The sequence below is a fragment of the Mus musculus genome, chromosome 14, assembly GCF_000001635.26.
Source record: "Mus musculus strain C57BL/6J chromosome 14, GRCm38.p6 C57BL/6J".
NCBI lineage: Eukaryota > Metazoa > Chordata > Mammalia > Rodentia > Muridae > Mus > Mus musculus.
Genome location: NC_000080.6, coordinates 76,441,710 through 76,455,458, shown reverse-complemented (window position 1 = coordinate 76,455,458; position 13,749 = coordinate 76,441,710). Strand labels below are relative to the sequence as shown.

Below are 13,749 nucleotides of genomic sequence, written 5' to 3'. Positions count from 1 at the left end.
CCGCAGGCGCTGTTATTACTTGGAATAGTTTGTGCTCTAGATATGTATTTTGGCATTCGTCAGTTGTGAGGGGTGGCCCACACATTAAACTCACAACTGTCACAAAACATCCCCACTGGGTAAGACAATTCAAGCAAGAAGAACAACAAAGACCTACAATGTAGATGATTTCAAAACCATGACTCACTCCTAATGACTGCCAAGAGGCTGGAATGATACATTTATCCCAAAGGCTACATAAATGTGAGACTACCAACGGTTTATCGCACAGTTTCCTAGCAAGAAGGCCCTCCTATAATATAAAGGCGCCAAAGAGTTAAGTTTAGGAACACTACAAAGGTAAGAGCTGATGACGCTGCCCAGTACTCCCCACTTCTGCAGGAACAATCAAAAGGCCTCTCTCACCCCGGGGGGGGGGGTGGGGGGGGTGGGGGGGGCAGGAGTGGCGCCCTGCAAACAGAAATGAGGCAGTGAGAGGCATGGACAGAATCTAGGCAGGTTTGTGGCATTCCCAAGCTCCCCCTGAATGCACAAGGCTTTTCAGGAACAGCCATCCCAGTTTCCTGTTCCCACACTGCCGCCAAGCCCGCCAAGCCTACTCTGGGCACTTCCCCACAAGTCCACTTTCTTCAGCTTTCGAACACATGAAAAATGGAAAAGTGCCAATCCCTTTCTTGAGGTGCCACCAAGCCTGAAAGGGAAAACATTCAGATCACACACACACACACACACACACACACACACACACACACACACAAAGCATGCACACACTTAAAAAACAACAACAACAAAAACCCACTGATACTGCTTTTATCACTAACTAGAGAAATGAAGGAGCTTAGGGGAGTCACGGCTCTGGTTACTTCCATTTTAAAAGAGAATTCTTTCAAGCTGGAGAGATGGCCCAATGGTGAAGAGCACTTGCTGTCCTTGGAGACAACCCAGTTCCCAGCACCCACAGGGGCAGTTCACAACCACCTGTCACTCCAGGCCCTAGGGATCTGAAGCCCTCTTCTGGACTCCACAAGTTAACTACATATTCATGGTGTACATATAGACAAGCGCTCTCTCTCTCTCTCTCTCTCTCTCTCTCTCTCTCTCACACACACACACACACACACACTTTTAAACTACCTTCAAGCTAAGTGTATTAGATATATTAGATACAATGAGAAGCAATGATAAGACCGACAACATCATGGGCCTCAGGAAGTCGGGCAGTACACAGAATATGTACTTTTAAATAGAGAAAAATCCCAACGGAGGAGCCCATCCACAAAGGATGGGGGTTAAGGAGAACTGGATGGTACATATGATGACAAACCAAAGGTACTTCTAACATGAGGAAATGTAGCTGAGCTCTAAAAGGGGAGTAGGGGACCTCCCAGTCACAGAAATCCCCTATGACAAGAGGGAGTAAGACATCGTGTCTTAAGCAAGCCAGCTGGAAGGCCAAATCATGGGGCTTGTCATTGTACAAAAATAAACACTTTTTTAAAATTGGGTTTAAGCAGGAGGCAGGCATGAAGAGCAAAGGCCATGGGAGCGGCTGAGGCAGGGTGATGCCCATCCGGGGTAGAGGCTGATGAGAAAAGACACTGAGAGAAGAGGTGTGAAGATCAGCTAAGCTTAGAGACCTCGGACAGAGGGGGAAACAGTCTCTCAACACCCGGTGCTGGGAACAACTGGGTGGGATACAGCAGGAAGAGAAGAACCGCAAGAAAAGAAGAAAACCCTGCTCACTCGCCTCACTTTTCCGTTCCAAATAGATCACAGACGTCAATGTAAACTCAACCGTTAAAACTTTATTGAAAGCAATACAGGGGGCTGTGGAGATTAGTTTTTTCTTGTTGTTATTGATTTTTGTTTTGTATAATAACTACCAAACTCATGGCATATTAGAGAGGCACAGCTCATTAAAATGAAACCTTTCTCTTCTCCCAGGCACCACTGGGTGAATGAAAGGTCAAGCCATGAAAGGAAGGCCATCTGGTAAGGACCCGGCGTTGGACTGGGACTTCAGTGCCACTGAGAAAATGACTTTTAGATGGGTAGCAGTTATGGATAGCTCGCCAAAGAGACAAGAGAACAAGACTCTGACAGAGTGCGACGTGGACTGGGGACCTGCAGATTAAAACAATGAAGAGCCACCGTGAGCCACCGTGAGCCACCGTGAGCCACTGTGAGCAGACAGACGCAGACACTGGCGCTGCCAGATGCTGGGGATGACGCCAAGTGACAGAACCGGTAGCCACAGCTGGCAAAGAATGCAAAATGAAAACGGCCACTTTACAGGACAGTCGCAGCCTGTGCTACAGAGGGAGGCTGAGAACGGGCACTTTGCCAGAAGAATTCAAACTTGGGTCCACATAAAGAAAGCAATGTCTGAACAATCATGGATGGTATTCCTCCTATCAGCCCCAAAGCCGCTGTGAGAAGCCATTCAATGCATAAACAGTAGCAAATATGTACGCCTGACAGGAGCTGATCTGCCACCAAAAAGAAAAGAAAGAAAGAAAAAACCATTCAGCTACATAGTGCCAATGAAAGCAAGCCAGTCTGCCCCGTCACACTGAAGGCAGGCAAACTGGCTGGGAAACGATTGGTGGGTGCCAGAGGTCACAGTGAGAAAAATTAATACCCAAAGACCACACATTTCCAAATTTGCTACAAAATTAACTTACGCATCATGTGTATAAAACTGCTTCTCCAACTGTGACAAATATGCCACTCACTAGGATAGTAATGGAGTGACATCAAGGGAGAGGTCAGGAGCTACTGAGGTGAGGCAGAGAAAGAGCAAGGTCTACACGTCTGTCACCTTCCTTTTCCTCAAAGAAGGGTCTGAGAAGGGCAAAAGGGTAAAAACTGGTGGACAGCCAGTGGCCAAAGAAAGCCACTGGTTTGCGTAAAACCATTTAAGCACAGAGAGAAGCGAGGACAACACGCCGAGCCCTGAAGCTCATCCATGGCTGGGGTGGAGAGCAATGGCAACTTGAGAGACAGGAAGAGAGAGAAGAGAGAAAACATGAAGTCACAGAAGCCAACAGAGTGCACTTCAGGAAGTACAAGAGTTCAAACCAAGGCTGTGCTTGCACAAGGTCAGACAGAGAAAGTCATGAGCTGCTGTGTTTGGCAACAGAGGGGGCCTTGATGACTGTCCACAGTCATCACGGTGGTGCAGGTGCAGGAAGCAAAAGCCAGGCTGGGACAGACTGAAGAGAGACAGAATCTGAGAAGCTGTGACAGTACAAATAGACCAGTCTGGGTGTCCAAGGTGCGGTGACTGGAGACAATGTGTAAGGAAAAGTCGAGTGGACTTCCTTCTGCTCTAAGCCCACAGGGAGGTGAGCTGACCCGCATCACCATTTGGTCTGAAACTCGATGGAGCCAGTCAACTCCAGCCTCAACAACGCACTGTAGGAAGCCTTTCTGTGAGAAGCTGCTTGTCTCCAAGGAGCGCTTCTCGGAGCTGGCACTGGGCAGTTTTCAATCATTTCTAAACCTGTTAAGACTCCAAAAGCCTTCTTTACTAAAAACTGGTGTATGAAAGTCTAACAGATACTTACAGTGGGCCTGGGGCCAGGGCTCAGGGAGAAAGAATGCATGCTGCTCTCAGAAGACCCAAGTTCAGTACTCAGCACCCACAGTGAACGGCTGATAAATGCCTACACACACACCTACACACACACACACACACACACACACACACTTATATAAACAAATACACAGTTAAAAGTGAAAAAATAAGTGGGGCAGTGGTGGCACACACCTTTAATCCCAGCACTTGGGAGGTAGAGGCAAATGGATTTCTAAGTTCAAGGTCAGCCTGGTCTACAGAGTGAGTTCCAGGACAATCAGGGCTACAAAGAGAAACCCTGTTGTGAAAAAACAAAAGAAAAAAGAAAAAGAAAAAATATTTTTAGAAGATACCCAGAGCAATGATTTATCAGGACTACCTGATAGTAGAGGAAAGAGAACATTAAAAAAAAAATCCCTTAACCAGATTCAAGAGTCAGGAAAGACTAAATAAATAAATCCGAGTGACAATGATGGCTTGCAAAGTGCACAGAGCAACTCTTCCTCCACGTGGGACTCCAATATAGTCAAGGCAAGCGCAAGCAGGGCCAGCTCAAACTAGGAGAAGCAGGCAAATGCAGAAACAGCGACTGCTGCCTAGCTTCCCAGCTGGTGCAAAGGCCAGGGAATGAGCGAGCAGCTACTGGGAACTAGGAGGGAAAACCTCCTGGCAAAGCACCATGGGGGCCTCACTCCTACATGATCCACCTCCAGGTTCTTGTGGTAAAGAACATACAAAAATACCAGGCTCCTGTGTCTAGCAAAACTATCCCGGGAAAGTGAAAAAAGACTTTGGCAGACAAGAAGAGATGGGGGTGGGAGAAGGGTCACAGAAAGGCGCCTGGGAACATTAAAAGTTCCTGTAAGAGGAAAACAAGGCAGGTCTACACAAAGGTAAGCTTGGAGACAGTGGGAAAGCAGAAAGGATACTTCTGCGATTCTCAGCTGATCTAAGCCTTTTCTGAATGGCGACCGCACCAACACGGGAAAGCTAGCACAGGATGGAGAGAGGTCTAGGATGCTCTGGGACGAGGCAGCGGCTGGGCTCAGGAACTGAAATAGTAATCCGAAGGTAGACTTGCCTGACACGGATACTTTAATCTCCAGGACTAAAATAAACCTTTAGTTAGAAGGCTAAGAGAAAAGAAACATGGAATTTCATAAAATGCTTGCTTGCTACCAGAGAAGAGTGGGGGAGGGGAGAGACGGAGTAATGTCGAAAACACATGAAAGAAATGAAAAGTTACATACAAGGTAACTAATACACCGACCGTCTCAGCCATCACTTCAGCTGCTAACAGTGTAAACAAACCCCTCAAAGCGCGAATACCATCAGGAAAACAAGCGTGAAGATCCAGATGTGTGCTGTCTATGAGATACTCTGCTTAAGTTCAAAGGCCCATCTGGATTAGGCAGAGTGCTAAGGGACAGGCATGGGGGTATATACTTGTAGTGCCAGCACCGAGGCAGAGGCGGGAGGATCTGGAGTTCAAGGCTAGCCTGGGACAACAGGGTGAGATGCTAGACCAAACGGAGGAAGGACAGGCAAGACACCTCAAGCAAACTGGATGAGATGATCTGCATCTAGAACTCTGGCAGCACTCCCGCGGCGAGATGGCTGGTGCAAACAGAATTGCCCAGGACACCAAGGGCCAGCTAGCTAGCCTGAAGCCTGCAGCTTGGCAGAAATAATAGGAGACTCACCTCAAAAATATGAGAGAGCTGATACCTGAACACTGTTCTGTCTTCCAAACATGTCCCATGACACGTGCCTACACGCAAGAACACACATCACACGCACAGCGATAATTTTTTTTTTTAAGTAGAGAAAAGGCAGTATGTATTATACTTTCACTAATCAAAAGAAATCGGAAGGCTGGGGATGGTGGTAGAGTTCTTGCTGATCATACATGAAGCCCTTGAGTTTGTGTCCCAATACCACATATATCAGGCATGACGGCACATGCTTATAATTCCCAACACTTGGAGAGGCAGGAGAATCCCAAGTTCAAGGCCATCCATGGCTGCATGCTGAGTTTGAGGCCAGCCATCATAACATAAAAGAAACATTAGACGCCAGAAAGTTGGCTCAGTGGTCAAGAAATCACTGTTCTTGCAGAAGACCCTCAGCTCCAGCTCCAGGGTATCCCATACCCACCATCAGCACCTGCACTTGCAAGCTCACAGGCCCATTCCCCCACCCCCAGACTCTCACATACACATACATTTTTATAAATCTTTTTTTGAAAGAGAAAAATCTAAAAATGTGGAAGTACTTGTACTCATTTCAAAGTTAAGTTTGAGAACACGAAAAACATTCAAGATAGGTAAGTATTAATGATTAAAAAGATCAATATTGTAAGCTGTGAACATCTGTAGTATGTATGTGCTCACCCCCGAACTCCCCGCCCCACCCCCACAAATGAGACTACGAGGCAAAAACTGACAGATTAGAAAAACAAGCAAATCCTCCATTCCAGTGAAAGACTTTATGAGAGTAACTGCCAAGACCTATCAGAGAGAAGAAGGCACAGCCTAACACATCATCAATCAGCAGGGCCTAAATGACAGCTTGGGGTTACTACATCCAACAGCATCAAAATCCATCTTCCTCTGAAGCTCCCACAGCACAGTCACCAAGACAGTTCATGTTTAGAGCAATCGGGGATATCCAAATATTTTCAGACAACAATGAAATTAAACCAAAACTTAGTAACACTTCAAGCCAGCTGCCGCCCCTCAAATTTTGGCGAGGCTTTTAAAGTCAAGTAGTAGTCTGAAGAGAAACTGAAAGTATTTCAAACTAGAGGCTGCCAGGGTGACTCCCCATGTCAAGACTCCTACTGGACAAACCTGGACAAATCCCAAATTTAATCCCCAGAACGCATACAAAGAAAGGGGGCGGGGGGGGGGGGAGCAACTCAACAAAGCTGTTCTCCAAGCACACGCCAACATAAACAAAACTTTACAAAAGTATTTCAGACTAAAGGAAAAGGAAATTCATCAAGATCTGGGAATCAGAGCAGCAAGAATACTACCTGGAGGGAAATGCCCAGTGCTGAACACACATGCAAAAAAAGACTTATGGGGAGGTGGGGGGAATCAACAAAACCCAACTCTAGTTCTTTGATCAATGCACTGACTACTGGCCACAGTGACAGCACACACTAATGACACACTTGAAAGAGAGACCATGAGATCCAGCAAACACTAAAAGGACAGTAAGCATTGAGAGAGCTGTCCCCAAACCTGGCAACTTAAATAAAATACAACAATATCTTCTAGGACCAATCTACTTAAACAAGGGGGGGGGCGCGTCCCGGAATGTTGTTAAATGCACAGACCTGTACTTATTAAATAAATGAAGACACTAATTAGTAGCCTTCCCAAACAGAAGCGCTAGATACTGATGACAACACTCCTGAACACTATTCTCTACCAACACTCATTGCATTCAAACACACACAGCCTATTTGGAAAGATGAAACACTAGCTAGTATCTCAAACAATGGTAACACAAGAAAGGGAGATTATAGATTATAATTATAGATTATAGATTCACTTCTCTCATCAACAATGATGCAAGTCCTTGACAAATGAAAACCCACCACACCTAAGTGCCACTCACTATGATTTATCCAATGCATGCAAGGCTGGCTCAACTCAGAAACCAATTAATAGAACTAATGGAATCAAGTTGCAGTCGAAAAACTCATACGATCATGAAAATAAATGCTCTTTAAAGATTTGGTTTTTAAGGGGTTTATATCTCTGTATGTGACAGGTGTGGGTATGATGAGTGTGTGGGTGCCTTTGAAGATCGTATGAGGGCATCTGGTACCCGAGAGCTGGAGCCAGGGCAAGTGCTGTCAATCAGAGTCATCTGCAGCCTTCAGTAAATAGATGCTTATGCATTTGTCAAGATTCAACAGCAATTCCGGATTAAAAGCACTAAGAGCGACTGGAATGGAACTTCAGTCTCGTAAGAGTGCCGACAAGACTGTGCAGCTAAGCTCACAACACCTTCCCCTAATACTGGCTGCACAAAAACATGTCCTCTCACGTGTCCAATAGCAGATGCTAGTGGCATAAGCAAAGGAAATGGAGGATAGACTGGAGAAGAAGAAATCACGAGTATCTCTGTCCCCAGACACCACTCCCTACCAACCTCGCGGGGAACACGGGTGGGGAGGGGGGAATCTCAACTCTGTAGGTCACTACAGCAGGGCTGAAGGATATGAAGCGAATAACACGACAAGAAAGCCAGCTGCTTTGAGCAGTAAGTCACTGGAAAGGAAATAAAGACACTGCTTCGCTTTTACAGGAAAACAAAATACAAAAGGCTGGTATGCAACTATCAATGGTATACAACTATCAAGGCACTTGAGAGGCTGAAGCAGAGGACTGAATTTAAGGCTAGCCTGAGCTACAAGTGCTTGCCACGAGTTTTTAAAATGGGGGTTAAATCTTACATTATCTCATAATTTATATATATATATATATATATATGACTGAAGTGCTGATGAATGTGAGAACAGACAGGTCCCGTCTTCAAGAATGGGAAGACCGAAACTTTTTAGGCTGCAAATTCATCCCAAACTGACATTAACTTCAATGTAGCCAATCAAAATGCTCAGCTGCTTTTGTGGATGGAGACAAAGATCTGAGACACTAAGAGGCACAGGAAAGCCGAAGACGGAGAAGAGCACAAGACAAAGCATGTGAAGGATAGCATGGCTTCAGGTCTTCCCCAAAGCTCCAGGCTGAGAGGAAATGGTAGCATCGCAGCATCAGGACAGGACATCGTGCCAAGAGACAGAAACCAAGAACAGAGTAGATATCTCTGAAAAAGCAACGAGCAAAGTCTTCAAATTTCTGCCATCAAAGGGAAGCAAGCCTGTATCCTACAACTTTTGCAAAATGTTAACTCAAAGTCAAAGAAATACTTGTAAAATGCCAGACCTTGAGGGTGGGGCAGGGGGCTTAAGAGGGGACAGGACAGGGCTAGACAACGAAGAGTGGAGGGGAAATCTATGTGAATGGGTTTGGAATAAATTTTTACAAACAGCACCAAATCATGACTCATTAACAGGAGAGTGTCAGGATGGACTTCACTTAAAATGAGTAAAATAAACACACTCCTCCGAAAAAGAACATTGTCAAAGGTCTAAAGACAAGCCAGAATTGTGGATAAATTTTGCCAAACATATATCTGACAAAGGACTGGTATTCAAAACACAACATAAATTGTCCAAAATCAATGAACTGATTTCCAAGCAGGCAAAAAACCCTTAGGATACCTAATGTCAAAGAAGCTAACAGAGACAAAAACCCACCATATACAATGGACCTTTCAACAAGGATGGCCAGGGACCTGTGAATTCAAACAATAAGCGACCACTGCAACTCCTACTGGAAAAGCCCAAACCAGACACCACCAAATGCTGAGGAGAGGATACAGTCACTTTGGCAGGGATGCAAAACGGGCCAAAGAATCTGCATTTCTAAGATGCTTGCTCGCCCTCCCACACCCTCTCTGGTGCCCAGGGGCAGCTAGACCCAAACCACACTTTGAAAATTATCACTTCAGAGAAAAACCAAACCCTTTCTGGGGTTGAGTGGTGGTGGTGGTGGTGGTGGTGGTGATAGCTCCGGCAGTAAAGCCCTTGCCTTTAGAAGTTTGACAGTTTTGTGTATAAAGGAGCTGAGCTTAGCTTACCATAGGACCCAGCCACAGCACGAGCAGGAGCCCCTAGGGGTTCTAGGTCAGTGACCTCTTCTGATGTCATCAGTGAATCTGTGACACTGTGTGAGCTGGTACAGGACTCAGCAACAACAGTAAGTGCCACACTAATTGAGAAGGGAATTATAGGAAAGATGTCCACCTTATTGTCTAATGTATTTTCCTAGAATTCCCAAACTTTTTAAAGCCTGTGAGTATATACTAAGTGGATCCTTTTGCAGACCCAACACGGCATTCTATGAAAATAACCTGCCCTTCTTTTGGCAAAGATTTTTTAAAAATAAGACAATAGATTAATTCTTTAGACTAACACTTTCATATGCCATCTCCTTTGCCCACTGACAGTATACTCTCAGGCAGATTTTATAAGCTGAGTTGCTTGGCATAGAAAACAGAAATATCCCCAGCTTTCTCACAGGTTAGCTGAACCGTTGGATAAGCACAGGCAAAGCACCCAAGAAGTGTGTCCATTATAGCTATGTAAACAAAATCCTAATTCTGCCAGAGTAGGATAGTCAGCCTTCCTCCGTAGCCATAGATCCAACATTTCAGACTAAAAGGACTAGGGGTTAAAAACTGTCTTCACGACACATGAGGACAGGTCTTATTGTTGCTCCTAAGTACCAGTGTGTCAGCTGATCTAGAGAAGATCTCAGACACACTGCAAGTTGTAGGTGGGAACACACACACACTGCATCATTTTATAAAAGGCACTTGAGTATCTGCGATTTGAGCCCATCCATCCACGCTGCAGAGACCCGTAAGCTCCTCATGTCTTCCTGGAGGTCAGTTCTGTATCCCGGTGGAAATCTTAAATATTCCAACTGGCAACTAAAAATCATGCTAAGCTCTACGGATGCTGTGCTGTAGAGCATCTGGCCTCTATTTCAATACACACCACAAGTTCTGCATCTGCACTAGAACTTGGGCTTCGACATCTACTTCTTCAACGTCTTCAGTTGGTTTGGTTCATTTCCCAAATGGTTCCAATGAAGCATTGCTCCACATTTCTAATTCTGTTACTAAACACAAGTTCATTTCCTCAATGCCAGTCATGTAACAATACTTTGGCTCCAAAAGGCCTGATTACCCTTAAATCTGCAAGGACATCCTGGAAAAATAACATTTTATATTATACCGGTCATTTAACACACAATTCAGTTATTTGTGTCAGAACTAAGCAAGCAAACCAAAAATACCTTAAGTGGAGATTATACTTTTGTGTCTCATTTTCCAAGGTCTTCCCTATTACCTCAACTCTATTCTTTTACTAAACTATGTGCCTTGTACAATTTTTGACTACCGATCTGATTCTTACAAATAATTTCTTTGTGCATTATACTACATAAATTATCTGCTTAGGACAACCTCAACATAATAGACTTAAGTGCTTACTGGATACAGACGTAGGGACTTGTATAGGTTATATATCAGTGATATAAGATCCCATGGACAAGCAAGGTCAGTTCTTAATAGCCAGACACATCTGTACCGTTCTGGGTCAATGTTACAATGAAAATCCAAAACATGTTCAGAGACCTATAAGGCTCTCAAAGACATGCTTCAGAAATAGGGGGCATGGCCGTGCTTGATCTAGTAGGAAGGAGGCTCAAAGCCAACAGGAGACCATATAGAGACATCATCAAGACTGCCATATATGAAAAGGAAAAAAAAACTTGTTTTGCCAACCTAGTAACATGATATCCTGTCCCAGCTGTGGCTGAGAATTCCACACATTTATTATTTATGAGTAGTGTGGAATTAGAAATGGTACACTGTTTCTATATAGCAATCAATTGTATGTATAGGGGTGATAAACTGGTTCACAAAGCAGAGAGGAGCAAATCCTGGGTCAAGTTCTTCTCAGAACTACTCTCTCACCAAAGGCTGAGCTGACAGTGGATTTGTATCAGCAACTGTGCCGTTTTACCCTAAGAACTAGAACAACAATTTTAAAATCCCTCTAAGGAAAAGCAGTATGTTGACAAGCTGAAGTCCTTCTCCAAACAGTTCAAATGTGATGTAATTCACAGTGTTTTCTGTTACCTCTCAGAAGTCAATGACACTTGTGACCTTAAGAAAACAATTCTAAGCCAGACGTGGGGGCGCATGCCTCTAATCCTAGCACTTGGGGAGGTAGAGGCAGGTGAATTTCTGAGTTCAAGGCTAGCCAGAGTGAGTTCTAGGACAGCCAGGGCTACACAGTGAAACCCTGTCTTGAAAAAAACCAAAAAAGAAAAGAAAGAAAGAAAGAAAAAGATAACAATTTTAACCTGTTTTCTACCAGTCAAGACTGATTTCTCTCAGATACACCGAGTATTATATTAACACTCAAGTTTTTTAACCTACTGAACTGTCCTTAAGGAATATAACAGTATAGCTTTCTCTTTCCAATTACTTTTACATAGTAGGTAATATTTCTTACTTAGAAATATGGGTTTCCCAACTTACTTAAAGTGTATAAAAGTCCTTAATTTAATAAACCAAAATAAAGATTTTATATTTTCTAAATCATAGGTGTAAAGCCATAGAAATGAGAAGCCAGAGGCAAAGTGAAGGCAGGTGGTAACTGGGAAACGCCCTCATTTCCATGCCAAGTACAGCGCTTCCACGGTCCTTCACAGGATACAAGGCACCACACTAAAGGCCAGAAGGGATACACACCTGGGACGTACTCAGGAGGCTGAGGCAGGAAGATTACAAGTTGAAGACAGCCTGTGCTACACAGGAAGACTGTCTCAAATAAAACCCACTAAATTAAGTATGGGTCATAGACACTAAGAAAGGAAAGGTAGACGTTGCCTTGGAACTTTATAATATTAGAGGTTACTTGTACATAAAGAATACAGTGTCTATGGATATATTTCTAGATAAACCGCAAGCATGTAAAAACAGATCTATTTCTGTGGTCTGGAAAAGTTTCCGGGAAAACCACGACCCTGGCTCCTCTCTCTCTGCAGAGAAGGCAGCCCTGGTAGGCTTGTGTCGTCAGGAGACACCGTGCTGGCCACAGCTGAAGCTCCTCTGCCTGCACCACGCCTTACCTCTTCTGGGGAGAGTCTCTTTGACCAGAATTTCTGAAAACTCCGATGCACTTCCAAGTCCTGTAGGATGTTTCCTATAGTAATCTAATTTTGCCTCAGATGTATATACTAGTGGAAAAAGACTCCAGGGCACCTCCTGTGTGGTTACTTTGTTTTTTTTTTTTCACATTTAGAACCCAATTAATATGGAATCATTTTTTACAGGTAACAAAAATAACCAAATGGAAAAAAATTTAAAAAAAGACCTTGTTTCCAAAGCCCAAGCATTGACATTCTGCTCACCAGGGCAGAGGAGAATGTGTTGTGTGCACACGTGCAGCAAGTTTAAAGGTCAGGACTTCTTTTCGTAGAAAAGAAGTTATCCAAAGATCTATCCCTCTCCAAAAAAAAAAAAAAAAAAAAAAAAAAAAAACCCAAAACCCAACCCTCGTTTTATCACGTACAAAAATCACAATCTGTTTATACTACAGCTAAACTATTCAGTGGTGGTGAAGCAAGCCAGAGGCCACGCCCGACTCTTGAGCATGTGGGTAAAACCCACATTTCCACTCTGCAGTGTTTGATTATGATTTGATTATTATTAACGACAGTATGGGGAAGACTGCAAAGGCGGCGTGTACACCTCTCACTTCATCATTATCTTTGCAATCATTTTGAAATTTCGGATGCCTACCACAGCCGTCCTCTGAAGCAGGACTGCGGACCTTTCAACAACTCAACTCTAACATTAGGAACTCTGCCCTCTAACGGGAGCTTTAACTCATCTTTCCAAACTTACCCGATGAATAAGACCAAAGAATCCTGGCTCCATCCCCTGCCGGCCCCAGTGTAGCAGGCATTTCAAGTTAAACTTCCACTTACAATGCTCATTTTGCTCAGAATGGCATTTCCTTGGGAAGCCAAATCGCTAGGCTGTCAAGCCTCAAGCTCTATTTCTCGTGTGGGACTCCATAGTGTGTGATTTAGTGTCAGAGTCCACCGTCCGAGCCTCACGTTTGGGAAAGTGCCATGGTGGCTGCTGGGGGAGGTGAATGTATGGCTGTGATGATCAGAGTCACCCGTGTCTGGAGACGTTAAAGGCAAGGGACTCTCAAGTCAAGGTCTACTATATGTTCAAGCCGAACATTAAACAGAAAACACTTCTCTTGGTGACACCTCATGAATTGGGCAGTTCTCTAACCAGCCATTATTTTCAATAGTTTCTGTTTTAAGTAGAGGAATAATTTCTGTATGCTATTTTGTAAGGGGTTATATTTTGATCAATGTAATCTCAAAAATTTGATCAAATTACTCTTAATATTTACTATACTGACTCTAGAATTTTAACAGGATTTTTTTTCTAAAATTTAAAAAAAAATCAAAAAACAATATATTCAGAAACAC

At 43.9% G+C, this 13,749-nt stretch overlaps 1 protein-coding gene across 6 annotated transcripts in view; it reads right to left on the bottom strand.

Annotated features, from left to right (window-relative positions):
• Tsc22d1 (TSC22 domain family, member 1) overlaps positions 1–13,749 on the bottom strand; it is a 92,805-nt gene that overhangs the window by 52,307 nt on the left and 26,749 nt on the right. The gene's annotated exons all lie outside the window — the stretch shown is intronic.